At 39.0% G+C, this 27874-nt stretch overlaps 21 non-coding genes across 21 annotated transcripts; all 21 read left to right on the top strand.

The window, feature by feature from the left end:
• Positions 1-1547: 1547 nt before the first annotated feature.
• TRNAE-UUC (transfer RNA glutamic acid (anticodon UUC)) lies at positions 1548-1619 on the top strand. The gene has a single exon. It is a non-coding gene; the product is annotated as a tRNA-Glu (tRNA).
• A 1686-nt stretch (positions 1620-3305) lies between these two features.
• Positions 3306-3377, top strand: TRNAE-UUC (transfer RNA glutamic acid (anticodon UUC)). The gene has a single exon. It is a non-coding gene; the product is annotated as a tRNA-Glu (tRNA).
• Positions 3378-5065: 1688 nt separating this feature from the next.
• TRNAE-UUC (transfer RNA glutamic acid (anticodon UUC)) lies at positions 5066-5137 on the top strand. Its single transcript has one exon. It is a non-coding gene; the product is annotated as a tRNA-Glu (tRNA).
• A 993-nt stretch (positions 5138-6130) lies between these two features.
• On the top strand, positions 6131-6220 carry TRNAY-GUA (transfer RNA tyrosine (anticodon GUA)). Its single transcript is given in 2 exon segments — positions 6131-6167; positions 6185-6220. It is a non-coding gene; the product is annotated as a tRNA-Tyr (tRNA).
• A 605-nt stretch (positions 6221-6825) lies between these two features.
• Positions 6826-6897, top strand: TRNAE-UUC (transfer RNA glutamic acid (anticodon UUC)). The gene has a single exon. It is a non-coding gene; the product is annotated as a tRNA-Glu (tRNA).
• Positions 6898-7890: 993 nt separating this feature from the next.
• On the top strand, positions 7891-7980 carry TRNAY-GUA (transfer RNA tyrosine (anticodon GUA)). The gene is given in 2 exon segments: positions 7891-7927; positions 7945-7980. It is a non-coding gene; the product is annotated as a tRNA-Tyr (tRNA).
• Positions 7981-8585: 605 nt separating this feature from the next.
• Positions 8586-8657, top strand: TRNAE-UUC (transfer RNA glutamic acid (anticodon UUC)). Its single transcript has one exon. It is a non-coding gene; the product is annotated as a tRNA-Glu (tRNA).
• Positions 8658-9648: 991 nt separating this feature from the next.
• Positions 9649-9738, top strand: TRNAY-GUA (transfer RNA tyrosine (anticodon GUA)). The gene is given in 2 exon segments: positions 9649-9685; positions 9703-9738. It is a non-coding gene; the product is annotated as a tRNA-Tyr (tRNA).
• A 605-nt stretch (positions 9739-10343) lies between these two features.
• Positions 10344-10415, top strand: TRNAE-UUC (transfer RNA glutamic acid (anticodon UUC)). The gene has a single exon. It is a non-coding gene; the product is annotated as a tRNA-Glu (tRNA).
• A 993-nt stretch (positions 10416-11408) lies between these two features.
• TRNAY-GUA (transfer RNA tyrosine (anticodon GUA)) lies at positions 11409-11498 on the top strand. The gene is given in 2 exon segments: positions 11409-11445; positions 11463-11498. It is a non-coding gene; the product is annotated as a tRNA-Tyr (tRNA).
• Positions 11499-13166: 1668 nt separating this feature from the next.
• Positions 13167-13256, top strand: TRNAY-GUA (transfer RNA tyrosine (anticodon GUA)). Its single transcript is given in 2 exon segments — positions 13167-13203; positions 13221-13256. It is a non-coding gene; the product is annotated as a tRNA-Tyr (tRNA).
• Positions 13257-13861: 605 nt separating this feature from the next.
• TRNAE-UUC (transfer RNA glutamic acid (anticodon UUC)) lies at positions 13862-13933 on the top strand. The gene has a single exon. It is a non-coding gene; the product is annotated as a tRNA-Glu (tRNA).
• A 993-nt stretch (positions 13934-14926) lies between these two features.
• Positions 14927-15016, top strand: TRNAY-GUA (transfer RNA tyrosine (anticodon GUA)). The gene is given in 2 exon segments: positions 14927-14963; positions 14981-15016. It is a non-coding gene; the product is annotated as a tRNA-Tyr (tRNA).
• A 605-nt stretch (positions 15017-15621) lies between these two features.
• On the top strand, positions 15622-15693 carry TRNAE-UUC (transfer RNA glutamic acid (anticodon UUC)). Its single transcript has one exon. It is a non-coding gene; the product is annotated as a tRNA-Glu (tRNA).
• A 993-nt stretch (positions 15694-16686) lies between these two features.
• On the top strand, positions 16687-16776 carry TRNAY-GUA (transfer RNA tyrosine (anticodon GUA)). Its single transcript is given in 2 exon segments — positions 16687-16723; positions 16741-16776. It is a non-coding gene; the product is annotated as a tRNA-Tyr (tRNA).
• Positions 16777-17380: 604 nt separating this feature from the next.
• Positions 17381-17452, top strand: TRNAE-UUC (transfer RNA glutamic acid (anticodon UUC)). The gene has a single exon. It is a non-coding gene; the product is annotated as a tRNA-Glu (tRNA).
• Positions 17453-18443: 991 nt separating this feature from the next.
• On the top strand, positions 18444-18533 carry TRNAY-GUA (transfer RNA tyrosine (anticodon GUA)). The gene is given in 2 exon segments: positions 18444-18480; positions 18498-18533. It is a non-coding gene; the product is annotated as a tRNA-Tyr (tRNA).
• Positions 18534-22640: 4107 nt separating this feature from the next.
• TRNAE-UUC (transfer RNA glutamic acid (anticodon UUC)) lies at positions 22641-22712 on the top strand. The gene has a single exon. It is a non-coding gene; the product is annotated as a tRNA-Glu (tRNA).
• A 989-nt stretch (positions 22713-23701) lies between these two features.
• On the top strand, positions 23702-23791 carry TRNAY-GUA (transfer RNA tyrosine (anticodon GUA)). Its single transcript is given in 2 exon segments — positions 23702-23738; positions 23756-23791. It is a non-coding gene; the product is annotated as a tRNA-Tyr (tRNA).
• Positions 23792-24394: 603 nt separating this feature from the next.
• Positions 24395-24466, top strand: TRNAE-UUC (transfer RNA glutamic acid (anticodon UUC)). Its single transcript has one exon. It is a non-coding gene; the product is annotated as a tRNA-Glu (tRNA).
• Positions 24467-26154: 1688 nt separating this feature from the next.
• On the top strand, positions 26155-26226 carry TRNAE-UUC (transfer RNA glutamic acid (anticodon UUC)). The gene has a single exon. It is a non-coding gene; the product is annotated as a tRNA-Glu (tRNA).
• The last annotated feature ends 1648 nt before the right edge of the window (positions 26227-27874 follow it).

Here is a 27874-nt window from a genome sequence, read left to right as displayed (position 1 = left end):
TTTCTGTATCCAAAATTAGGACAGAACTGGTCTGACCCCATATTTCAACATCCATCTTCCAAATTTCGAGTGGGACAACCCTATTTTATATGTAACACATCCTTCATGTGAAAAAAAACAAAACTCTTGAACTTGTGGATTAATGGGTTTCCAGGGAAGGTTCACAACTTTTTAATGGTGCAGTAGGGATGTTCTGAATGAAACTAGACTACGCCAATGCTTACAAACCAATAATGTCTGCTTCTGTGCCCAGAATTTCTCCGCTTTCCTTAATCAGCATACAAAGGACAGGTTTAAGAGACCACGGATGGGAACTGAAATACAATATTACTTCTGAAATCCCATGGATCTGAACCCATAGAAGATGCATTGTAAAAACAGAGAGTACTGTGAGAAATAGTGGTGGCAGCGTGGACCATTGACTAGAAATCCATTTTTGTCTCACTGGGCAAAAGTTTGACAATTTGTCACCACAATTTCTGGAATTTTCATCAATTAAAAAAGTCAAGCTAAATTGGAGAACGCAGAAGAGGTTGAAAATTTTCCAGCATTTTTAATCTTGACGTAAAGGCGTCTGCAGTTGGAAAATCTAAGGAAGCTGTTTTCCCAACTATTTCTGAAGCTAATTAATTCAAAATGAACAAATAAAAATCAAACTTTTAATGATGTATTACCAATTATTAAATATGACAATTTTTACAACTTTTGATGAGCAAGTAGACCAGAAATAAAAATGTGGATCTCTTTATCTAGACAAGCAATTTTTCTGTTTTATGGATATTTCAATTCTGTTTGTGTTTTCACTCAGTCAGATGTAGTGCACATGACATCAGGAATCCTCTAAAGCACAATCCTTCGATAGCTCAGCTGGTAGAGCGGAGAACTGTAGAGGAAATTGGTACAGAAATCCTTAGGTCGCTAGTTCAATTCCGGCTCAAAGGAAAGTTTTTCATATGAGTTTAGAGGGCAATTTCTGACATATTAAATACCCAGAAATATGCATGACTCATGCTGTTTATCTTTAATAGTCAGAGAAACTGTAACTTGTTTTCATTTCTGCTGCCTGTTAATCTTCCTGCATGCTGCTGAGCCTCTAGTAGGGCAATTATGGTTTCTGTGCTCTGTTGAAGTACAGTGCAGAGGCAGGTGATAGAGACACGAGTTCTGTTACTGGGGATACTTTCCATAGCTCTTTGCAACTCATTAAAATGGAAATGAGAACCTTTCCCACTTCTTGGAAAGTGGCCTACAGACATCACACATGGATTTATTGCATTGTTACCTATCCTGCTGGATTGGCATTTACAAATCTGCAAGTGGTCAGGGACGTGCCGTGATGATGCAAATCACATCATCAAACATTGCCCACCTCACTGATCACTGAGTGGTCTGGAGCGTGATGATGAAATTAGTGTCATCTTAGGCCATGCCAAACCCACTCCATGTCACCACCTGGTTAAATATGAAATACACAGAGAGTTAAGATACATTACAGCAAAGCATGATATATTTGTTCTGCTGCTATGCTGAAACACTCAACAGAAAAGTCCCATATGGTCTAGCAGTTAGGATTCCTGGTTTTCACCCAGGTGGCCCGGGTTCAACTCCCGGTATGGGAAGTTGAAGCTTTTTTGAATGGCAGCAACAGTACCACTTGTTTAATGCTCTGTTGATCTCAGCAACAAAATCCAGGAGAAACTGTGCTTTGGTTATGGAAATGGGATGTGGTCAAATCCACAGTATTTATATACCTCCCAACATTTCTGTATCCAAAATTAGGACAGAACTGGTCTGACCCCATATTTCAACATCCATCTTCCAAATTTCGAGTGGGACAACCGTATTTTATATGTAACACATCCTTCATGTGAAAAAAAAGAACTCTTGAACTTGTGTATCAATGGGTTTCCAGGGAGAGTTCACAACTTTTTAATGGTGCAGTAGGGATGTTCTGAATGAAACTAGACTACGCCAATGCTTACAAACCAATAATGTCTGCTTCTGTGCCCAGAATTTCTCCGCTTTCCTTAATCAGCATACAAAGGACAGGTTTAAGAGACCACGGATGGGAACTGAAATACAATATTACTTCTGAAATCCCATGGATCTGAACCTATAGAAGATGCATTGTAAAAACAGAGAGTACTGTGAGAAATAGTGGTGGCAGCGTGGACCATTGACTAGAAATCCATTTTTGTCTCACTGGGCAATAGTTTGACAATTTGTCACCACAATTTCTGGAATTTTCATCAATTAAAAAAGTCAAGCTAAATTGGAGAACGCAGAAGAGGTTGAAAATTTTCCAGCATTTTTAATCTTGACGTAAAGGCGTCTGCAGTTGGAAAGTCTAAGGAAGCTGTTTTCCCAACTATTTCTGAAGCTAATTAATTCAAAATGAACAAATAAAAATCAAACTTTTAATGATGTATTACCAATTATTAAACATGACAATTTTTACAACTTTTGATGAGCAAGTAGACCAGAAATAAAAATGTGGATCTCTTTATCTAGACAAGCAATTTTTCTGTTTTATGGATAATTCAATTCTGTTTGTGTTTTCACTCAGTCAGATGTAGTGCACATGACATCAGAAATCCTCTAAAGCACAATCCTTCGATAGCTCAGCTGGTAGAGTGGAGGACTGTAGAGGAAATTGGTACAGAAATCCTTAGGTTGCTGGTTCAACTCCAGCTCAAAGGAAAGTTTTTCATATCATTTTAGAGGGCAATTTCTGACATATTAAATAGCCAGAAATATGCATGACTCATGCTGTTTATCTTTAATAGTCAGAGAAACTGTAACTTGTTTTCATTTCTGCTGCCTGTTAATCTTCCTGCATGCTGCTGAGCCTCTAGTAGGGCAATTATGGTTTCTGTGCTCTGTTGAAGTACAGTGCAGAGGCAGGTGATAGAGACACGAGTTCTGTTACTGGGGATACTTTCCATAGCTCTTTGCAACTCATTAAAATGGAAATGAGAACCTTTTCCACTTCTTGGAAAGTGGCCTACAGACATCACACATGGATTTATTGCATTGTTACCTATCCTGCTGGATTGGCATTTACAAATCTGCAAGTGGTCAGGGACGTGCCGTGATGATGCAAATCACATCATCAAACATTGCCCACCTCACTGATCACTGAGTGGTCTGGAGCGTGATGATGAAATTAGTGTCATCTTAGGCCATGCCAAACCCACTCAATGTCACCACCTGGTTAAATATGAAATACACAGAGAGTTAAGATACATTACAACAAAGCATGATATATTTGTTCTGCTGCTATGCTGAAACACTCAACGGAAAAGTCCCATGTGGTCTAGCAGTTAGGATTCCTGGTTTTCACCCAGGTGGCCTGGGTTCGACTCCCGGTATGGGAAGTTGAAGCTTTTTTGAATGGCAGCAACAGTACCACTTGTTTAATGCTCTGTTGATCTCAGCAACAAAATCCAGGAGAAACTGTGCTTTGGTTATGGAAATGGGATGTGGTCAAATCCACAGTATTTATATACCTCCCAACATTTCTGTATCCAAAATTAGGACAGAACTGGTCTGACCCCATATTTCAACATCCATCTTCCAAATTTCGAGTGGGACAACCCTATTTTATATGTAACACATCCTTCATGTGAAAAAAAACAAAACTCTTGAACTTGTGGATCAATGGGTTTCCAGGGAAGGTTCACAACTTTTTAATGGTGCAGTAGGGATGTTCTGAATGAAACTAGACTACGCCAATGCTTACAAACCAATAATGTCTGCTTCTGTGCCCAGAATTTCTCCGCTTTCCTTAATCAGCATACAAAGGACAGGTTTAAGAGACCACGGATGGGAACTGAAATACAATATTACTTCTGAAATCCCATGGATCTGAACCCATAGAAGATGCATTGTAAAAACAGAGAGTACTGTGAGAAATAGTGGTGGCAGCGTGGACCATTGACTAGAAATCCATTTTTGTCTCACTGGGCAAAAGTTTGACAATTTGTCACCACAATTTCTGGAATTTTCATCAATTAAAAAAGTCAAGCTAAATTGGAGAACGCAGAAGAGGTTGAAAATTTTCCAGCATTTTTAATCTTGACGTAAAGGCGTCTGCAGTTGGAAAGTCTAAGGAAGCTGTTTTCCCAACTATTTCTGAAGCTAATTAATTCAAAATGAACAAATAAAAATCAAACTTTTAATGATGTATTACCAATTATTAAACATGACAATTTTTACAACTTTTGATGAGCAAGTAGACCAGAAATAAAAATGTGGATCTCTTTATCTAGACAAGCAATTTTTCTGTTTTATGGATAATTCAATTCTGTTTGTGTTTTCACTCAGTCAGATGTAGTGCACATGACATCAGAAATCCTCTAAAGCACAATCCTTCGATAGCTCAGCTGGTAGAGTGGAGGACTGTAGAGGAAATTGGTACAGAAATCCTTAGGTTGCTGGTTCAACTCCAGCTCAAAGGAAAGTTTTTCATATCATTTTAGAGGGCAATTTCTGACATATTAAATAGCCAGAAATATGCATGACTCATGCTGTTTATCTTTAATAGTCAGAGAAACTGTAACTTGTTTTCATTTCTGCTGCCTGTTAATCTTCCTGCATGCTGCTGAGCCTCTAGTAGGGCAATTATGGTTTCTGTGCTCTGTTGAAGTACAGTGCAGAGGCAGGTGATAGAGACACGAGTTCTGTTACTGGGGATACTTTCCATAGCTCTTTGCAACTCATTAAAATGGAAATGAGAACCTTTTCCACTTCTTGGAAAGTGGCCTACAGACATCACACATGGATTTATTGCATTGTTACCTATCCTGCTGGATTGGCATTTACAAATCTGCAAGTGGTCAGGGACGTGCCGTGATGATGCAAATCACATCATCAAACATTGCCCACCTCACTGATCACTGAGTGGTCTGGAGCGTGATGATGAAATTAGTGTCATCTTAGGCCATGCCAAACCCACTCAATGTCACCACCTGGTTAAATATGAAATACACAGAGAGTTAAGATACATTACAACAAAGCATGATATATTTGTTCTGCTGCTATGCTGAAACACTCAACGGAAAAGTCCCATGTGGTCTAGCAGTTAGGATTCCTGGTTTTCACCCAGGTGGCCTGGGTTCGACTCCCGGTATGGGAAGTTGAAGCTTTTTTGAATGGCAGCAACAGTACCACTTGTTTAATGCTCTGTTGATCTCAGCAACAAAATCCAGGAGAAACTGTGCTTTGGTTATGGAAATGGGATGTGGTCAAATCCACAGTATTTATATACCTCCCAACATTTCTGTATCCAAAATTAGGACAGAACTGGTCTGACCCCATATTTCAACATCCATCTTCCAAATTTCGAGTGGGACAACCCTATTTTATATGTAACACATCCTTCATGTGAAAAAAAACAAAACTCTTGAACTTGTGGATCAATGGGTTTCCAGGGAAGGTTCACAACTTTTTAATGGTGCAGTAGGGATGTTCTGAATGAAACTAGACTACGCCAATGCTTACAAACCAATAATGTCTGCTTCTGTGCCCAGAATTTCTCCGCTTTCCTTAATCAGCATACAAAGGACAGGTTTAAGAGACCACGGATGGGAACTGAAATACAATATTACTTCTGAAATCCCATGGATCTGAACCCATAGAAGATGCATTGTAAAAACAGAGAGTACTGTGAGAAATAGTGGTGGCAGCGTGGACCATTGACTAGAAATCCATTTTTGTCTCACTGGGCAAAAGTTTGACAATTTGTCACCACAATTTCTGGAATTTTCATCAATTAAAAAAGTCAAGCTAAATTGGAGAACGCAGAAGAGGTTGAAAATTTTCCAGCATTTTTAATCTTGACGTAAAGGCGTCTGCAGTTGGAAAATCTAAGGAAGCTGTTTTCCCAACTATTTCTGAAGCTAATTAATTCAAAATGAACAAATAAAAATCAAACTTTTAATGATGTATTACCAATTATTAAATATGACAATTTTTACAACTTTTGATGAGCAAGTAGACCAGAAATAAAAATGTGGATCTCTTTATCTAGACAAGCAATTTTTCTGTTTTATGGATATTTCAATTCTGTTTGTGTTTTCACTCAGTCAGATGTAGTGCACATGACATCAGAAATCCTCTAAAGCACAATCCTTCGATAGCTCAGCTGGTAGAGCGGAGGACTGTAGAGGAAATTGGTACAGAAATCCTTAGGTCGCTGGTTCAATTCCGGCTCAAAGGAAAGTTTTTCATATCAGTTTAGAGGGCAATTTCTGACATATTAAATACCCAGAAATATGCATGACTCATGCTGTTTATCTTTAATAGTCAGAGAAACTGTAACTTGTTTTCATTTCTGCTGCCTGTTAATCTTCCTGCATGCTGCTGAGCCTCTAGTAGGGCAATTATGGTTTCTGTGCTCTGTTGAAGTACAGTGCAGAGGCAGGTGATAGAGACACGAGTTCTGTTACTGGGGATACTTTCCATAGCTCTTTGCAACTCATTAAAATGGAAATGAGAACCTTTCCCACTTCTTGGAAAGTGGCCTACAGACATCACACATGGATTTATTGCATTGTTACCTATCCTGCTGGATTGGCATTTACAAATCTGCAAGTGGTCAGGGACGTGCCGTGATGATGCAAATCACATCATCAAACATTGCCCACCTCACTGATCACTGAGTGGTCTGGAGCGTGATGATGAAATTAGTGTCATCTTAGGCCATGCCAAACCCACTCCATGTCACCACCTGGTTAAATATGAAATACACAGAGAGTTAAGATACATTACAGCAAAGCATGATATATTTGTTCTGCTGCTATGCTGAAACACTCAACAGAAAAGTCCCATATGGTCTAGCAGTTAGGATTCCTGGTTTTCACCCAGGTGGCCCGGGTTCAACTCCCGGTATGGGAAGTTGAAGCTTTTTTGAATGGCAGCAACAGTACCACTTGTTTAATGCTCTGTTGATCTCAGCAACAAAATCCAGGAGAAACTGTGCTTTGGTTATGGAAATGGGATGTGGTCAAATCCACAGTATTTATATACCTCCCAACATTTCTGTATCCAAAATTAGGACAGAACTGGTCTGACCCCATATTTCAACATCCATCTTCCAAATTTCGAGTGGGACAACCCTATTTTATATGTAACACATCCTTCATGTGAAAAAAAACAAAACTCTTGAACTTGTGGATCAATGGGTTTCCAGGGAAGGTTCACAACTTTTTAATGGTGCAGTAGGGATGTTCTGAATGAAACTAGACTACGCCAATGCTTACAAACCAATAATGTCTGCTTCTGTGCCCAGAATTTCTCCGCTTTCCTTAATCAGCATACAAAGGACAGGTTTAAGAGACCACGGATGGGAACTGAAATACAATATTACTTCTGAAATCCCATGGATCTGAACCCATAGAAGATGCATTGTAAAAACAGAGAGTACTGTGAGAAATAGTGGTGGCAGCGTGGACCATTGACTAGAAATCCATTTTTGTCTCACTGGGCAAAAGTTTGACAATTTGTCACCACAATTTCTGGAATTTTCATCAATTAAAAAAGTCAAGCTAAATTGGAGAACGCAGAAGAGGTTGAAAATTTTCCAGCATTTTTAATCTTGACGTAAAGGCGTCTGCAGTTGGAAAATCTAAGGAAGCTGTTTTCCCAACTATTTCTGAAGCTAATTAATTCAAAATGAACAAATAAAAATCAAACTTTTAATGATGTATTACCAATTATTAAATATGACAATTTTTACAACTTTTGATGAGCAAGTAGACCAGAAATAAAAATGTGGATCTCTTTATCTAGACAAGCAATTTTTCTGTTTTATGGATATTTCAATTCTGTTTGTGTTTTCACTCAGTCAGATGTAGTGCACATGACATCAGAAATCCTCTAAAGCATAATCCTTCGATAGCTCAGCTGGTAGAGCGGAGGACTGTAGAGGAAATTGGTACAGAAATCCTTAGGTCGCTGGTTCAATTCCGGCTCAAAGGAAAGTTTTTCATATCAGTTTAGAGGGCAATTTCTGACATATTAAATACCCAGAAATATGCATGACTCATGCTGTTTATCTTTAATAGTCAGAGAAACTGTAACTTGTTTTCATTTCTGCTGCCTGTTAATCTTCCTGCATGCTGCTGAGCCTCTAGTAGGGCAATTATGGTTTCTGTGCTCTGTTGAAGTACAGTGCAGAGGCAGGTGATAGAGACACGAGTTCTGTTACTGGGGATACTTTCCATAGCTCTTTGCAACTCATTAAAATGGAAATGAGAACCTTTCCCACTTCTTGGAAAGTGGCCTACAGACATCACACATGGATTTATTGCATTGTTACCTATCCTGCTGGATTGGCATTTACAAATCTGCAAGTGGTCAGGGACGTGCCGTGATGATGCAAATCACATCATCAAACATTGCCCACCTCACTGATCACTGAGTGGTCTGGAGCGTGATGATGAAATTAGTGTCATCTTAGGCCATGCCAAACCCACTCCATGTCACCACCTGGTTAAATATGAAATACACAGAGAGTTAAGATACATTACAGCAAAGCATGATATATTTGTTCTGCTGCTATGCTGAAACACTCAACAGAAAAGTCCCATATGGTCTAGCAGTTAGGATTCCTGGTTTTCACCCAGGTGGCCCGGGTTCAACTCCCGGTATGGGAAGTTGAAGCTTTTTTGAATGGCAGCAACAGTACCACTTGTTTAATGCTCTGTTGATCTCAGCAACAAAATCCAGGAGAAACTGTGCTTTGGTTATGGAAATGGGATGTGGTCAAATCCACAGTATTTATATACCTCCCAACATTTCTGTATCCAAAATTAGGACAGAACTGGTCTGACCCCATATTTCAACATCCATCTTCCAAATTTCGAGTGGGACAACCGTATTTTATATGTAACACATCCTTCATGTGAAAAAAAAGAACTCTTGAACTTGTGTATCAATGGGTTTCCAGGGAGAGTTCACAACTTTTTAATGGTGCAGTAGGGATGTTCTGAATGAAACTAGACTACGCCAATGCTTACAAACCAATAATGTCTGCTTCTGTGCCCAGAATTTCTCCGCTTTCCTTAATCAGCATACAAAGGACAGGTTTAAGAGACCACGGATGGGAACTGAAATACAATATTACTTCTGAAATCCCATGGATCTGAACCTATAGAAGATGCATTGTAAAAACAGAGAGTACTGTGAGAAATAGTGGTGGCAGCGTGGACCATTGACTAGAAATCCATTTTTGTCTCACTGGGCAAAAGTTTGACAATTTGTCACCACAATTTCTGGAATTTTCATCAATTAAAAAAGTCAAGCTAAATTGGAGAACGCAGAAGAGGTTGAAAATTTTCCAGCATTTTTAATCTTGACGTAAAGGCGTCTGCAGTTGGAAAGTCTAAGGAAGCTGTTTTCCCAACTATTTCTGAAGCTAATTAATTCAAAATGAACAAATAAAAATCAAACTTTTAATGATGTATTACCAATTATTAAACATGACAATTTTTACAACTTTTGATGAGCAAGTAGACCAGAAATAAAAATGTGGATCTCTTTATCTAGACAAGCAATTTTTCTGTTTTATGGATAATTCAATTCTGTTTGTGTTTTCACTCAGTCAGATGTAGTGCACATGACATCAGAAGTCCTCTAAAGCACAATCCTTCGATAGCTCAGCTGGTAGAGCGGAGGACTGTAGAGGAAATTGGTACAGAGATCCTTAGGTCGCTGGTTCAACTCCGGCTCGAAGGAAAGTTTTTCATATCATTTTAGAGGGCAATTTCTGACATATTAAATACCCAGAAATATGCATGACTCATGCTGTTTATCTTTAATAGTCAGAGAAACTGTAACTTGTTTTCATTTCTGCTGCCTGTTAATCATCCTGCATGCTGCTGAGCCTCTAGTAGGGCAATTATGGTTTCTGTGCTCTGTTGAAGTACAGTGCAGAGGCAGGTGATAGAGACACGAGTTCTGTTACTGGGGATACTTTCCATAGCTCTTTGCAACTCATTAAAATGGAAATGAGAACCTTTTCCACTTCTTGGAAAGTGGCCTACAGACATCACACATGGATTTATTGCATTGTTACCTATCCTGCTGGATTGGCATTTACAAATCTGCAAGTGGTCAGGGACGTGCCGTGATGATGCAAATCACATCATCAAACATTGCCCACCTCACTGATCACTGAGTGGTCTGGAGCGTGATGATGAAATTAGTGTCATCTTAGGCCATGCCAAACCCACTCAATGTCACCACCTGGTTAAATATGAAATACACAGAGAGTTAAGATACATTACAGCAAAGCATGATATATTTGTTCTGCTGCTATGCTGAAACACTCAACGGAAAAGTCCCATGTGGTCTAGCAGTTAGGATTCCTGGTTTTCACCCAGGTGGCCTGGGTTCGACTCCCGGTATGGGAAGTTGAAGCTTTTTTGAATGGCAGCAACAGTACCACTTGTTTAATGCTCTGTTGATCTCAGCAACAAAATCCAGGAGAAACTGTGCTTTGGTTATGGAAATGGGATGTGGTCAAATCCACAGTATTTATATACCTCCCAACATTTCTGTATCCAAAATTAGGACAGAACTGGTCTGACCCCATATTTCAACATCCATCTTCCAAATTTCGAGTGGGACAACCCTATTTTATATGTAACACATCCTTCATGTGAAAAAAAAAAAAACTCTTGAACTTGTGGATCAATGGGTTTCCAGGGAAGGTTCACAACTTTTTAATGGTGCAGTAGGGATGTTCTGAATGAAACTAGACAACGCCATTGCTTACAAACCAATAATGTCTGCTTCTGTGCCCAGAATTTCTCCGCTTTCCTTAATCAGCATACAAAGGACAGGTTTAAGAGACCACGGATGGGAACTGAAATACAATATTACTTCTGAAATCCCATGGATCTGAACCCATAGAAGATGCATTGTAAAAACAGAGAGTACTGTGAGAAATAGTGGTGGCAGCGTGGACCATTGACTAGAAATCCATTTTTGTCTCACTGGGCAAAAGTTTGACAATTTGTCACCACAATTTCTGGAATTTTCATCAATTAAAAAAGTCAAGCTAAATTGGAGAACGCAGAAGAGGTTGAAAATATTCCAGCATTTTTAATCTTGACGTAAAGGCGTCTGCAGTTGGAAAATCTAAGGAAGCTGTTTTCCCAACTATTTCTGAAGCTAATTAATTCAAAATGAACAAATAAAAATCAAACTTTTAATGATGTATTACCAATTATTAAATATGACAATTTTTACAACTTTTGATGAGCAAGTAGACCAGAAATAAAATTGTGGATCTATTTATCTAGACAAGCAATTTTTCTGTTTTATGGATATTTCAATTCTGTTTGTGTTTTCACTCAGTCAGATGTAGTGCACATGACATCAGAAATCCTCTAAAGCACAATCCTTCGATAGCTCAGCTGGTAGAGCGGAGGACTGTAGAGGAAATTGGTACAGAAATCCTTAGGTCGCTGGTTCAATTCCGGCTCGAAGGAAAGTTTTTCATATAAGTTTAGAGGGCAATTTCTGACATATTAAATACCCAGAAATATGCATGACTCATGCTGTTTATCTTTAATAGTCAGAGAAACTGTAACTTGTTTTCATTTCTGCTGCCTGTTAATCTTACTGCATGCTGCTGAGCCTCTAGTAGGGCAATTATGGTTTCTGTGCTCTGTTGAAGTACAGTGCAGAGGCAGGTGATAGAGACACGAGTTCTGTTACTGGGGATACTTTCCATAGCTCTTTGCAACTCATTAAAATGGAAATGAGAACCTTTCCCACTTCTTGGAAAGTGGCCTACAGACATCACACATGGATTTATTGCATTGTTACCTATCCTGCTGGATTGGCATTTACAAATCTGCAAGTGGTCAGGGACGTGCCGTGATGATGCAAATCACATCATCAAACATTGCCCACCTCACTGATCACTGAGTGGTCTGGAGCGTGATGATGAAATTAGTGTCATCTTAGGCCATGCCAAACCCACTCCATGTCACCACCTGGTTAAATATGAAATACACAGAGAGTTAAGATACATTACAGCAAAGCATGATATATTTGTTCTGCTGCTATGCTGAAACACTCAACAGAAAAGTCCCATATGGTCTAGCAGTTAGGATTCCTGGTTTTCAGCCAGGCGGCCCGGGTTCGACTCCCGGTATGGGAAGTTGAAGCTTTTTTGAATGGCAGCAACAGTACCACTTGTTTAATGCTCTGTTGATCTCAGCAACAAAATCCAGGAGAAACTGTGCTTTGGTTATGGAAATGGGATGTGGTGAAATCCACAGTATTTATATACCTCCCAACATTTCTGTATCCAAAATTAGGACAGAACTGGTCTGACCCCATATTTCAACATCCATCTTCCAAATTTCGAGTGGGACAACCCTATTTTATATGTAACACATCCTTCATGTGAAAAAAAAGAACTCTTGAACTTGTGGATCAATGGGTTTCCAGGGAGAGTTCACAACTTTTTAATGGTGCAGTAGGGATGTTCTGAATGAAACTAGACTACGCCAATGCTTACAAACCAATAATGTCTGCTTCTGTGCCCAGAATTTCTCCTCTTTCCTTAATCAGCATATAAAAGACAGGTTTAAGAGACTACGGATGTGAACTGAAATACAATATTACTTCTGAAATCCCATGGATCTGAACACATAGAAGATGCAATGTAAAAACAGAGAGTACTGTGAGAAATAGTGGTGGCAGCGTGGACCATTGACTAGAAATCCATTTTTGTCTCACTGGGCAAATGTTTGACAATTTGTCACCACAATTTCTGGAATTTTCATCAATTAAAAAAGTCAAGCTAAATTGGAGAATGCAGAAGAGGTTGAAAATTTTCCAGCATTTTTAATCTTGACGTAAAGTCGTCTGCAGTTGGAAAGTCTAAGGAAGCTGTTTTCCCAACTATTTCTGAAGCTAATTAATTCAAAATGAACAAATAAAAATCAAACTTTTAATGATGTATTACCAATTATTAAACATGACAATTTTTACAACTTTTGATGAGCAAGTAGACCAGAAATAAAAATGTGGATCTCTTTATCTAGAGAAGCAATTTTTCTGTTTTATGGATAATTCAATTCTGTTTGTGTTTTCACTCAGTCAGATGTAGTGCACATGACATCAGAAGTCCTCTAAAGCACAATCCTTCGATAGCTCAGCTGGTAGAGCAGAGGTCTGTAGAGGAAATTGGTACAGAAATCCTTAGGTCGCTGGTTCAACTCCGGCTCGAAGGAAAGTTTTTCATATCATTTTAGAGGGCAATTTCTGACATATTAAATAGCCAGAAATATGCATGACTCATGCTGTTTATCTTTAATAGTCAGAGAAACTGTAACTTGTTTTCATTTCTGCTGCCTGTTAATCATCCTGCATGCTGCTGAGCCTCTAGTAGGGCAATTATGGTTTCTGTGCTCTGTTGAAGTACAGTGCAGAGGCAGGTGATAGAGACACGAGTTCTGTTACTGGGGATACTTTCCATAGCTCTTTGCAACTCATTAAAATGGAAATGAGAACCTTTTCCACTTCTTGGAAAGTGGCCTACAGACATCACACATGGATTTATTGCATTGTTACCTATCCTGCTGGATTGGCATTTACAAATCTGCAAGTGGTCAGGGACGTGCCGTGATGATGCAAATCACATCATCAAACATTGCCCACCTCACTGATCACTGAGTGGTCTGGAGCGTGATGATGAAATTAGTGTCATCTTAGGCCATGCCAAACCCACTCAATATCACCACCTGGTTAAATATGAAATACACAGAGAGTTAAGATACATTACAGCAAAGCATGATATATTTGTTCTGCTGCTATGCTGAAACACTCAACGGAAAAGTCCCATATGGTCTAGCAGTTAGGATTCCTGGTTTTCACCCAGGTGGCCCGGGTTCGACTCCCGGTATGGGAAGTTGAAGCTTTTTTGAATGGCAGCAACAGTACCACTTGTTTAATGCTCTGTTGATTTCAGCAACAAAATCCAGGAGAAACTGTGCTTTGGTTATGGAAATGGGATGTGGTCAAATCCACAGTATTTATATACCTCCCAACATTTCTGTATCCAAAATTAGGACAGAACTGGTCTGACCCCATATTTCAACATCCATCTTCCAAATTTCGAGTGGGACAACCCTATTTTATATGTAACACATCCTTCATGTGAAAAAAAAAAAAACTCTTGAACTTGTGGATCAATGGGTTTCCAAGGAAGGTTCACAACTTTTTAATGGTGCAGTAGGGATGTTCTGAATGAAACTAGACTACGCCAATGCTTACAAACCAATAATGTCTGCTTCTGTGCCCAGAATTTCTCCGCTTTCCTTAATCAGCATACAAAGGACAGGTTTAAGAGACCACGGATGGGAACTGAAATACAATATTACTTCTGAAATCCCATGGATCTGAACCCATAGAAGATGCATTGTAAAAACAGAGAGTACTGTGAGAAATAGTGGTGGCAGCGTGGACCATTGACTAGAAATCCATTTTTGTCTCACTGGGCAAAAGTTTGACAATTTGTCACCACAATTTCTGGAATTTTCATCAATTAAAAAAGTCAAGCTAAATTGGAGAACGCAGAAGAGGTTGAAAATTTTCCAGCATTTTTAATCTTGACGTAAAGGCGTCTGCAGTTGGAAAATCTAAGGAAGCTGTTTTCCCAACTATTTCTGAAGCTAATTAATTCAAAATGAACAAATAAAAATCAAACTTTTAATGATGTATTACCAATTATTAAATATGACAATTTTTACAACTTTTGATGAGCAAGTAGACCAGAAATAAAAATGTGGATCTCTTTATCTAGACAAGCAATTTTTCTGTTTTATGGATATTTCAATTCTGTTTGTGTTTTCACTCAGTCAGATGTAGTGCACATGACATCAGAAATCCTCTAAAGCACAATCCTTCGATAGCTCAGCTGGTAGAGCGGAGGACTGTAGAGGAAATTGGTACAGAAATCCTTAGGTCGCTGGTTCAATTCCGGCTCGAAGGAAAGTTTTTCATATCAGTTTAGAGGGCAATTTCTGACATATTAAATACCCAGAAATATGCATGACTCATGCTGTTTATCTTTAATAGTCAGAGAAACTGTAACTTGTTTTCATTTCTGCTGCCTGTTAATCTTCCTGCATGCTGCTGAGCCTCTAGTAGGGCAATTATGGTTTCTGTGCTCTGTTGAAGTACAGTGCAAAGGCAGGTGATAGAGACACGAGTTCTGTTACTGGGGATACTTTCCATAGCTCTTTGCAACTCATTAAAATGGAAATGAGAACCTTTTCCACTTCTTGGAAAGTGGCCTACAGACATCACACATGGATTTATTGCATTGTTACCTATCCTGCTGGATTGGCATTTACAAATCTGCAAGTGGTCAGGGACGTGCCGTGATGATGCAAATCACATCATCAAACATTGCCCACCTCACTGATCACTGAGTGGTCTGGAGCGTGATGATGAAATTAGTGTCATCTTAGGCCATGCCAAACCCACTCCATGTCACCACCTGGTTAAATATGAAATACACAGAGAGTTAAGATACATTACAGCAAAGCATGATATATTTGTTCTGCTGCTATGCTGAAACACTCAACAGAAAAGTCCCATATGGTCTAGCAGTTAGGATTCCTGGTTTTCACCCAGGTGGCCTGGGTTCGACTCCCGGTATGGGAAGTTGAAGCTTTTTTGAATGGCAGCAACAGTACCACTTGTTTAATGCTCTGTTGATCTCAGCAACAAAATCCAGGAGAAACTGTGCTTTGCTTACGGAAATGGGATGTGGTGAAATCCACAGTATTTATATACCTCCCAACATTTCTGTATCCAAAATTAGGACAGAACTGGTCTGACCCCATATTTCAACATCCATCTTCCAAATTTCGAGTGGGACAACCCTATTTTATATGTAACACATCCTTCATGTGAAAAAAAAAAAAACTCTTGAACTTGTGGATCAATGGGTTTCCAGGGAAGGTTCACAACTTTTTAATGGTGCAGTAGGGATGTTCTGAATGAAACTAGACTACGCCAATGCTTACAAACCAATAATGTCTGCTTCTGTGCCCAGAATTTCTCCGCTTTCCTTAATCAGCATACAAAGGACAGGTTTAAGAGACCACGGATGGGAACTGAAATACAATATTACTTCTGAAATCCCATGGATCTGAACCCATAGAAGATGCATTGTAAAAACAGAGAGTACTGTGAGAAATAGTGGTGGCAGCGTGGACCATTGACTAGAAATCCATTTTTGTCTCACTGGGCAAAAGTTTGACAATTTGTCACCACAATTTCTGGAATTTTCATCAATTAAAAAAGTCAAGCTAAATTGGAGAACGCAGAAGAGGTTGAAAATTTTCCAGCATTTTTAATCTTGACGTAAAGGCGTCTGCAGTTGGAAAATCTAAGGAAGCTGTTTTCCCAACTATTTCTGAAGCTAATTAATTCAAAATGAACAAATAAAAATCAAACTTTTAATGATATATTACCAATTATTAAATATGACAATTTTTACAACTTTTGATGAGCAAGTAGACCAGAAATAAAAATGTGGATCTCTTTATCTAGACAAGCAATTTTTTTGTTTTATGGATATTTCAATTCTGTTTGTGTTTTCACTCAGTCAGATGTAGTGCACATGACATCAGAAATCCTCTAAAGCACAATCCTTCGATAGCTCAGCTGGTAGAGCGGAGGACTGTAGAGGAAATTGGTACAGAAATCCTTAGGTCGCTGGTTCAATTCCGGCTCGAAGGAAAGTTTTTCATATCAGTTTAGAGGGCAATTTCTGACATATTAAATACCCAGAAATATGCTTACTCATGCTGTTTATCTTTAATAGTCAGAGAAACTGTAACTTGTTTTCATTTCTGCTGCCTGTTAAACTTCCTGCATGCTGCTGAGCCTCTAGTAGGGCAATTATGGTTTCTGTGCTCTGTTGAAGTACAGTGCAGAGGCAGGTGATAGAGACACGAGTTCTGTTACTGGGGATACTTTCCATAGCTCTTTGCAACTCATTAAAATGGAAATGAGAACCTTTTCCACTTCTTGGAAAGTGGCCTACAGACATCACACATGGATTTATTGCATTGTTACCTATCCTGCTGGATTGGCATTTACAAATCTGCAAGTGGTCAGGGACGTGCCGTGATGATGCAAATCACATCATCAAACATTGCCCACCTCACTGATCACTGAGTGGTCTGGAGCGTGATGATGAAATTAGTGTCATCTTAGGCCATGCCAAACCCACTCCATGTCACCACCTGGTTAAATATGAAATACACAGAGAGTTAAGATACATTACAGCAAAGCATGATATATTTGTTCTGCTGCTATGCTGAAACACTCAACAGAAAAGTCCCATATGGTCTAGCAGTTAGGATTCCTGGTTTTCACCCAGGTGGCCCGGGTTCGACTCCCGGTATGGGAAGTTGAAGCTTTTTTGAATGGCAGCAACAGTGCCACTTGTTTAATGCTCTGTTGATCTCAGCAACAAAATCCAGGAGAAACTGTGCGTTGCTTATGGAAATGGGATGTGGTCAAATCCACAGTATTTATATACCTCCCAACATTTCTGTATCCAAAATTAGGACAGAACTGGTCTGACCCCATATTTCAACATCCATCTTCCAAATTTCGAGTGGGACAACCGTATTTTATATGTAACACATCCTTCATGTGAAAAAAAAGAACTCTTGAACTTGTGTATCAATGGGTTTCCAGGGAGAGTTCACAACTTTTTAATGGTGCAGTAGGGATGTTCTGAATGAAACTAGACTACGACAATGCTTACAAACCAATAATGTCTGCTTCTGTGCCCAGAATTTCTCCGCTTTCCTTAATCAGCATACAAAGGACAGGTTTAAGAGACCACGGATGGGAACTGAAATACAATATTACTTCTGAAATCCCATGGATCTGAACCCATAGAAGATGCATTGTAAAAACAGAGAGTACTGTGAGAAATAGTGGTGGCAGCGTGGACCATTGACTAGAAATCCATTTTTGTCTCACTGGGCAAAAGTTTGACAATTTCTCACCACAATTTCTGGAATTTTCATCAATTAAAAAAGTCAAGCTAAATTGGAGAACGCAGAAGAGGTTGAAAATTTTCCAGCATTTTTAATCTTGACGTAAAGGCGTCTGCAGTTGGAAAATCTAAGGAAGCTGTTTTCCAAACTATTTCTGAAGCTAATTAATTCAAAATGAACAAATAAAAATCAAACTTTTAATGATGTATTACCAATTATTAAATATGACAATTTTTACAACTTTTGATGAGCAAGTAGACCAGAAATAAAAATGTGGATCTCTTTATCTAGACAAGCAATTTTTCTGTTTTATGGATATTTCAATTCTGTTTGTGTTTTCACTCAGTCAGATGTAGTGCACATGACATCAGAAATCCTCTAAAGCACAATCCTTCGATAGCTCAGCTGGTAGAGCGGAGGACTGTAGAGGAAATTGGTACAGAAATCCTTAGGTCGCTGGTTCAACTCCAGCTCGAAGGAAAGTTTTTCATATCATTTTAGAGGGCAATTTCTGACATATTAAATAGCCAGAAATATGCATGACTCATGCTGTTTATCTTTAATAGTCAGAGAAACTGTAACTTGTTTTCATTTCTGCTGCCTGTTAATCATCCTGCATGCTGCTGAGCCTCTAGTAGGGCAATTATGGTTTCTGTGCTCTGTTGAAGTACAGTGCAGAGGCAGGTGATAGAGACAGGAGTTCTGTTACTGGGGATACTTTCCATTGCAACTCATTAAAATGGAAATGAGAACCTTTTCCACTTCTTGGAAAGTGGCCTACAGACATCACATATGGATTTATTGCATTGTTACCTATCCTGCTGGATTGGCATTTACAAATCTGCAAGTGGTCAGGGACGTGCCGTGATGATGCAAATCACATCATCAAACATTGCCCACCTCACTGATCACTGAGTGGTCTGGAGCGTGATGATGAAATTAGTGTCATCTTAGGCCATGCCAAACCCACTCCATGTCACCACCTGGTTAAATATGAAATACACAGAGAGTTAAGATACATTACAGCAAAGCATGATATATTTGTTCTGCTGCTATGCTGAAACACTCAACGGAAAAGTCCCATATGGTCTAGCGGTTAGGATTTCTGGTTTTCCCCCAGGCCGCCAGGGTTCGACTCCTTGTATGGGAAATTGAAGCTTTTTTGAATGGCAGCAACAGTACCACTTGTTTAATGCTCTGTTGATCTCAGCAACAAAATCCAGGAGAAACTGTGCTTTGGTTATGGAAATGGGATGTGGTCAAATCCACAGTATTTATATACCTCCCAACATTTCTGTATCCAAAATTAGGACAGAACTGGTCTGACCCCATATTTCAACATCCATCTTCCAAATTTCGAGTGGGACAACCCTATTTTATATGTAACACATCCTTCATGTGAAAAAAAAGAACTCTTGAACTTGTGGATCAATGGGTTTCCAGGGAGAGTTCACAACTTTTTAATGGTGCAGTAGGGATGTTCTGAATGAAACTAGACTACGCCAATGCTTACAAACCAATAATGTCTGCTTCTGTGCCCAGAATTTCTCCGCTTTCCTTAATCAGCATACAAAGGACAGGTTTAAGACACCACGGATGGGAACTGAAATACAATATTACTTCTGAAATCCCATGGATCTGAACCCATAGAAGATGCATTGTAAAAACAGAGAGTACTGTGAGAAATAGTGGTGGCAGCGTGGACCATTGACTAGAAATCCATTTTTGTCTCACTGGGCAAAAGTTTGACAATTTGTCACCACAATTTCTGGAATTTTCATCAATTAAAAAAGTCAAGCTAAATTGGAGAACGCAGAAGAGGTTGAACATTTTCCAACATTTTTAATCTTGACGTAAAGGCGTCTGCAGTTGGAAAATCTAAGGAAGCTGTTTTCCCAACTATTTCTGAAGCTAATTAATTCAAAATGAACAAATAAAAATCAAACTTTTAATGATGTATTACCAATTATTAAATATGACAATTTTTACAACTTTTGATGAGCAAGTAGACCAGAAATAAAAATGTGGATCTCTTTATCTAGACAAGCAATTTTTCTGTTTTATGGATATTTCAATTCTGTTTGTGTTTTCACTCAGTCAGATGTAGTGCACATGACATCAGAAATTCTTTAAAGCACAATCCTTCGATAGCTCAGCTGGTAGAGTGGAGGACTGTAGAGGAAATTGGTACAGAAATCCTTAGGTCGCTGGTTCAACTCCGGCTCAAAGGAAAGTTTTTCATATCATTTTAGAGGGCAATTTCTGACATATTAAATACCCAGAAATATGCATGACTCATGCTGTTTATCTTTAATAGTCAGAGAAACTGTAACTTGTTTTCATTTCTGCTGCCTGTTAATCATCCTGCATGCTGCTGAGCCTCTAGTAGGGCAATTATGGTTTCTGTGCTCTGTTGAAGTACAGTGCAGAGGCAGGTGATAGAGACAGGAGTTCTGTTACTGGGGATACTTTCCATTGCAACTCATTAAAATGGAAATGAGAACCTTTTCCACTTCTTGGAAAGTGGCCTACAGACATCACATATGGATTTATTGCATTGTTACCTATCCTGCTGGATTGGCATTTACAAATCTGCAAGTGGTCAGGGACGTGCCGTGATGATGCAAATCACATCATCAAACAATGCCCACCTCACTGATCACTGAGTGGTCTGGAGCGTGATGATGAAATTAGTGTCATCTTAGGCCATGCCAAACCCACTCCATGTCACCACCTGGTTAAATATGAAATACACAGAGAGTTAAGATACATTACAGCAAAGCATGATATATTTGTTCTGCTGCTATGCTGAAACACTCAACGGAAAAGTCCCATATGGTCTAGCGGTTAGGATTTCTGGTTTTCCCCCAGGCCGCCAGGGTTCGACTCCTTGTATGGGAAATTGAAGCTTTTTTGAATGGCAGCAACAGTACCACTTGTTTAATGCTCTGTTGATCTCAGCAACAAAATCCAGGAGAAACTGTGCTTTGGTTATGGAAATGGGATGTGGTCAAATCCACAGTATTTATATACCTCCCAACATTTCTGTATCCAAAATTAGGACAGAACTGGTCTGACCCCATATTTCAACATCCATCTTCCAAATTTCGAGTGGGACAACCCTATTTTATATGTAACACATCCTTCATGTGAAAAAAAAGAACTCTTGAACTTGTGGATCAATGGGTTTCCAGGGAGAGTTCACAACTTTTTAATGGTGCAGTAGGGATGTTCTGAATGAAACTAGACTACGCCAATGCTTACAAACAAATAATGTCTGCTTCTGTGCCCAGAATTTCTCCGCTTTCCTTAATCAGCATACAAAGGACAGGTTTAAGACACCACGGATGGGAACTGAAATACAATATTACTTCTGAAATCCCATGGATCTGAACCCATAGAAGATGCATTGTAAAAACAGAGAGTACTGTGAGAAATAGTGGTGGCAGCGTGGACCATTGACTAGAAATCCATTTTTGTCTCACTGGGCAAAAGTTTGACAATTTGTCACCACAATTTCTGGAATTTTCATCAATTAAAAAAGTCAAGCTAAATTGGAGAACGCAGAAGAGGTTGAACATTTTCCAACATTTTTAATCTTGACGTAAAGGCGTCTGCAGTTGGAAAATCTAAGGAAGCTGTTTTCCCAACTATTTCTGAAGCTAATTAATTCAAAATGAACAAATAAAAATCAAACTTTTAATGATGTATTACCAATTATTAAATATGACAATTTTTACAACTTTTGATGAGCAAGTAGACCAGAAATAAAAATGTGGATCTCTTTATCTAGACAAGCAATTTTTCTGTTTTATGGATATTTCAATTCTGTTTGTGTTTTCACTCAGTCAGATGTAGTGCACATGACATCAGAAATTCTTTAAAGCACAATCCTTCAATAGCTCAGCTGGTAGAGCGGAGGACTGTAGAGGAAATTGGTACAGAAATCCTTAGGTCGCTGGTTCAACTCCGGCTCAAAGGAAAGTTTTTCATATCATTTTAGAGGGCAATTTCTGACATATTAAATACCCAGAAATATGCATGACTCATGCTGTTTATCTTTAATAGTCAGAGAAACTGTAACTTGTTTTCATTTCTGCTGCCTGTTAATCATCCTGCATGCTGCTGAGCCTCTAGTAGGGCAATTATGGTTTCTGTGCTCTGTTGAAGTACAGTGCAGAGGCAGGTGATAGAGACACGAGTTCTGTTACTGGGGATACTTTCCATAGCTCTTTGCAACTCATTAAAATGGAAATGAGAACCTTTTCCACTTCTTGGAAAGTGGCCTACAGACATCACACATGGATTTATTGCATTGTTACCAATCCTGCTGGATTGGCATTTACAAATCTGCAAGTGGTCAGGGACGTGCCGTGTTGATGCAAATCACATCATCAAACATTGCCCACCTCACTGATCACTGAGTGGTCTGGAGCGTGATGATGAAATTAGTGTCATCTTAGGCCATGCCAAACCCACTCCATGTCACCACCTGGTTAAATATGAAATACACAGAGAGTTAAGATACATTACAGCAAAGCATGATATATTTGTTCTGCTGCTATGCTGAAACAGTCAACGGAAAAGTCCCATATGGTCTAGCGGTTAAGATTCCTGGTTTTCACCCAGGCGGCCTGGGTTCGACTCCCGGTATGGGAAGTTGAAGCTTTTTTGAATGGCAGCAACAGTACCACTTGTTTAATGCTCTGTTGATCTCAGCAACAAAATCCAAGAGAAACTGTGCTTTGGTTATGGAAATGGGATGTGGTCAAATCCACAGTATTTATATACCTCCCAACATTTCTGTATCCAAAATTAGGACAGAACTGGTCTGACCCCATATTTCAACATCCATCTTCCAAATTTATAGTGGGACAACCCTATTTTATATGTAACACATCCTTCATGTGAAAAAAAAGAACTCTTGAACTTGTGGATCAATGGGTTTCCAGGGAGAGTTCACAACTTTTTAATGGTGCAGTAGGGATGTTCTGAATGAAACTAGACTACGCAAATGCTTACAAACCAATAATGTCTGCTTCTGTGCCCAGAATTTCTCCGCTTTCCTTAATCAGCATACAAAGGACAGGTTTAAGAGACCACGGATGGGAACTGAAATACAATATTACTTCTGAAATCCCATGGATCTGAACCCATAGAAGATGCATTGTAAAAACAGAGAGTACTGTGAGAAATAGTGGTGGCAGCGTGGACATTGACTAGAAATCCATTTTTGTCTCACTGGGCAAAAGTTTGACAATTTGTCACCACAATTTCTGGAATTTTCATCAATTAAAAAAGTCAAGCTAAATTGGAGAACGCAGAAGAGGTTGAACATTTTCCAGCATTTTTAATCTTGACGTAAAGGCGTCTGCAGTTGTAAAATCTAAGGAAGCTGTTTTCCCAACTATTTCTGAAGCTAATTAATTCAAAATGAACAAATAAAAATCAAACTTTTAATGATGTATTACCAATTATTAAATATGACAATTTTTACAACTTTTGATGAGCAAGTAGACCAGAAATAAAAATGTGGATCTCTTTATCTAGACAAGCAATTTTTCTGTTTTATGGATAATTCAATTCTGTTTGTGTTTTCACTCAGTCAGATGTAGTGCACATGACATCAGAAGTCTCTAAAGCACAATCCTTCGATAGCTCAGCTGGTAGAGCGGAGGACTGTAGAGGAAATTGGTACAGAAATCCTTAGGTCGCTGGTTCAACTCCAGCTCGAAGGAAAGTTTTTCATATCATTTTAGAGGGCAATTTCTGACATATTAAATACCAAGAAATATGCATGACTCATGCTGTTTATCTTTAATAGTCAGAGAAACTGTAACTTGTTTTCATTTCTGCTGCCTGTTAATCATCCTGCATGCTGCTGAGCCTCTAGTAGGGCAATTATGGTTTCTGTGCTCTGTTGAAGTACAGTGCAGAGGCAGGTGATAGAGACACGAGTTCTGTTACTGGGGATACTTTCCATAGCTCTTTGCAACTCATTAAAATGGAAATGAGAACCTTTTCCACTTCTTGGAAAGTGGCCTACAGACATCACACATGGATTTATTGCATTGTTACCTATCCTGCTGGATTGGCATTTACAAATCTGCAAGTGGTCAGGGACGTGCCGTGATGATGCAAATCACATCATCAAACATTGCCCACCTCACTGATCACTGAGTGGTCTGGAGCGTGATGATGAAATTAGTGTCATCTTAGACCATGCCAAACCCACTCCATGTCACCACCTGGTTAAATATGAAATACACAGAGTTAAGATACATTACAGCAAAGCATGATATATTTGTTCTGCTGCAATGCTGAAACAATCAACAGAAAAGTCCCATATGGTCTAGCAGTTAGGATTCCTGGTTTTCACCCAGGCGGCCTGGGTTCGACTCCCGGTATGGGAAGTTGAAGCTTTTTTGAATGGCAGCAACAGTACCACTTGTTTAATGCTCTGTTGATCTCAGCAACAAAATCCAGGAGAAACTGTGCTTTGGTTATGGAAATGGGATGTGGTGAAATCCACAGTATTTATATACCTCCCAACATTTCTGTATCCAAAATAAGGACAGAACTGGTCTGACCCCATATTTCAACATCCATCTTCCAAATTTCGAGTGGGACAACCCTATTTTATATGTAACACATCCTTCATGTGAAAAAAAAGAACTCTTGAACTTGTGGATCAATGGGTTTCCAGGGAGTGTTCACAACTTTTTAATGGTGCAGTAGGGATGTTCTGAATGAAACTAGACTACGCAAATGCTTACAAACCAATAATGTCTGCTTCTGTGCCCAGAATTTCTCCGCTTTCCTTAATCAGCATACAAAGGACAGGTTTAAGAGACCATGGATGGGAACTGAAATACAATATTACTTCTGAAATCCCATGGATCTGAACCCATAGAAGATGCATTGTAAAAACAGAGAGTACTGTGAGAAATAGTGGTGGCAGCATGGACCATTGACTAGAAATCCATTTTTTTGTCTCACTGGGTAAAAGTTTGACAATTTGTCACCACAATTTCTGGAATTTTCATCAATTAAAAAAGTCAAGCTAAATTGGAGAACGCAGAAGAGGTTGAAAATTTTCCAGCATTTTTAATCTTGACGTAAAGGCGTCTGCAGTTGGAAAATCTAAGGAAGCTGTTTTCCCAACTATTTCTGAAGCTAATTAATTCAAAATGAACAAATAAAAATCAAACTTTTAATGATGTATTACCAATTATTAAATATGACAATTTTTACAACTTTTGATGAGCAAGTAGACCTGAAATAAAAATGTGGATCTCTTTATCTAGACAAGCAATTTTTCTGTTTTATGGATATTTCAATTCTGTTTTTGTTTTCACTCAGTCAGATGTAGTGCACATGACATCAGAAATCCTCTAAAGCACAATCCTTCGATAGCTCAGCTGGTAGAGCGGAGGACTGTAGGGGAAATTGGTACAGAAATCCTTAGGTTGCTGGTTCAACTCTGGCTCGAAGGAAAGTTTTTCATATCATTTTAGAGGGCAATTTCTGACATATTAAATACCCAGAAATATGCATGGCTCATGCTGTTTATCTTTACTAGTCAGAGAAACTGTAACTTGTTTTCATCTCTGCTGCCTGTTAATCATTCTGCATGCTGCTGAGCCTCTAGTAGGGCAATTATGGTTTCTGTGCTCTGTTGAAGTACAGTGCAGAGGCAGGTGATAGAGACACGAGTTCTGTTACTGGGGATACTTTCCATAGCTCTTTGCAACTCATTAAAATGGAAATGAGAACCTTTTCCACTTCTTGGAAAGTGGCCTCCAGACATCACACATGGATTTATTGCATTGTTACCTATCCTGCTGGATTGGCATTTACAAATCTGCAAGTGGTCAGGGACGTGCCGTGATGATGCAAATCACATCATCAAACATTGCCCACCTCACTAATCACTGAGTGGTCTGGAGCGTGATGATGAAATTAGTGTCATCTTAGGCCATGCCAAACCCACTCCATGTCACCACCTGGTTAAATATGAAATACACAGAGAGTTAAGATACATTACAGCAAAGCATGATATATTTGTTCTGCTGCTATGCTGAAACACTCAACGAAAAAGTCCCATATGGTCTAGCAGTTAGGATTCCTGGTTTTCACCCAGGCGGCCCGGGTTCGACTCCCGGTATGGGAAGTTGAAGCTTTTTTGAATGGCAGCAACAGTACCACTTGTTTAATGCTCTGTTGATCTCAGCAACAAAATCCAGGAAAAACTGTGCTTTGGTTATGGAAATGGGATGTGGTCAAATCCACAGGATTTATATACCTCCCAACATTTCTGTATCCAAAATTAGGATAGAACTGGTCTGACCCCATATTTCAACATCCATCTTCCAAATTTCGAGTGGGACAACCCTATTTTATATGTAACACATCCTTCATGTGAAAAAAAAGAACTCTTGTACTTGTGGATCAATGGGTTTCCAGGGAGAGTTCATAACTTTTTAATGGTGCAGTAGGGATGTTCTGAATGAAACTAGACTATGCAAATGCTTAGAAACCAATAATGTCTGCTTCTGTGCCCAGAATTTCTCCGCTTTCCTTAATCAGCATACAAAGGACAGGTTTAAGAGACCATGGATGGGAACTGAAATACAATATTACTTCTGAAATCCCATGGATCTGAACCCATAGAAGATGCATTGTAAAAACAGAGAGTACTGTGAGAAATAGTGGTGGCAGCGTGGACCATTGACTAGAAATCCATTTTTGTCTCACTGGGCAAAAGTTTGACAATTTGTCACCACAATTTCTGGAATTTTCATCAATTAAAAAAGTCAAGCTAAATTGGAGAACGCAGAAGAGGGTGAAAATTTTCCAGCATTTTTAATCTTGACGTAAAGGCGTCTACAGTTGGAAAATCTAAGGAAGCTGTTTTCCCAACTATTTCTGAAGCTAATTAATTCAAAATGAACAAAAAAAAATCAAACTTTTAATGATGTATTACCAATTATTAAATATGACAATTTTTACAACTTTTGATGAGCAAGTAGACCAGAAATAAAAATGTGGATCTCTTTATCTAGACAAGCAATTTTTCTGTTTTATGGATAATTCAATTTTGTTTGTGTTTTCACTCAGTCAGATATAGTGCACATGACATCAGAAGTCCTCTAAAGCACAATCCTTCGATAGCTCAGCTGGTAGAGCGGAGGACTGTAGCGGAAATTGGTACAGAAATCCTTAGGTCGCTGATACAACTCCAGCTTGAAGGAAAGTTTTTCATATAATTTTAGAGGGCAATTTCTGACATATTAAATACCCAGAAATATGCATGACTCATGCTGTTTATCTTTAATAGTCAGAGAAACTGTAACTTGTTTTCATTTCTGCTGCCTGTTAATCATCCTGCATGCTGCTGAGCCTCTAGTAGGGCAATTATGGTTTCTGTGCTCTGTTGAAGTACAGTGCAGAGGCAGGTGATAGAGACACGAGTTCTGTTACTGGGGATACTTTCCATAGCTCTTTGCAACTCATTAAAATGGAAATGAGAACCTTTTCCACTTCTTGGAAAGTGGCCTACAGACATCACACATGGATTTATTGCATTGTTACCTATCCTGCTGGATTGGCATTTACAAATCTGCAAGTGGTCAGGGACGTGCCGTGATGATGCAAATCACATCATCAAACATTGCCCACCTCACTAATCACTGAGTGGTCTGGAGCGTGATGATGAAATTAGTGTCATCTTAGGCCATGCCAAACCCACTCCATGTCACCACCTGGTTAAATATGAAATACACAGAGAGTTAAGATACATTACAGCAAAGCATGATATA

Source organism: Mixophyes fleayi, chromosome 3 (genome assembly GCF_038048845.1).
Source record: "Mixophyes fleayi isolate aMixFle1 chromosome 3, aMixFle1.hap1, whole genome shotgun sequence".
NCBI classification, from domain to species: domain Eukaryota; kingdom Metazoa; phylum Chordata; class Amphibia; order Anura; family Limnodynastidae; genus Mixophyes; species Mixophyes fleayi.
This window is presented reverse-complemented; position numbering and strand designations above follow the sequence as displayed.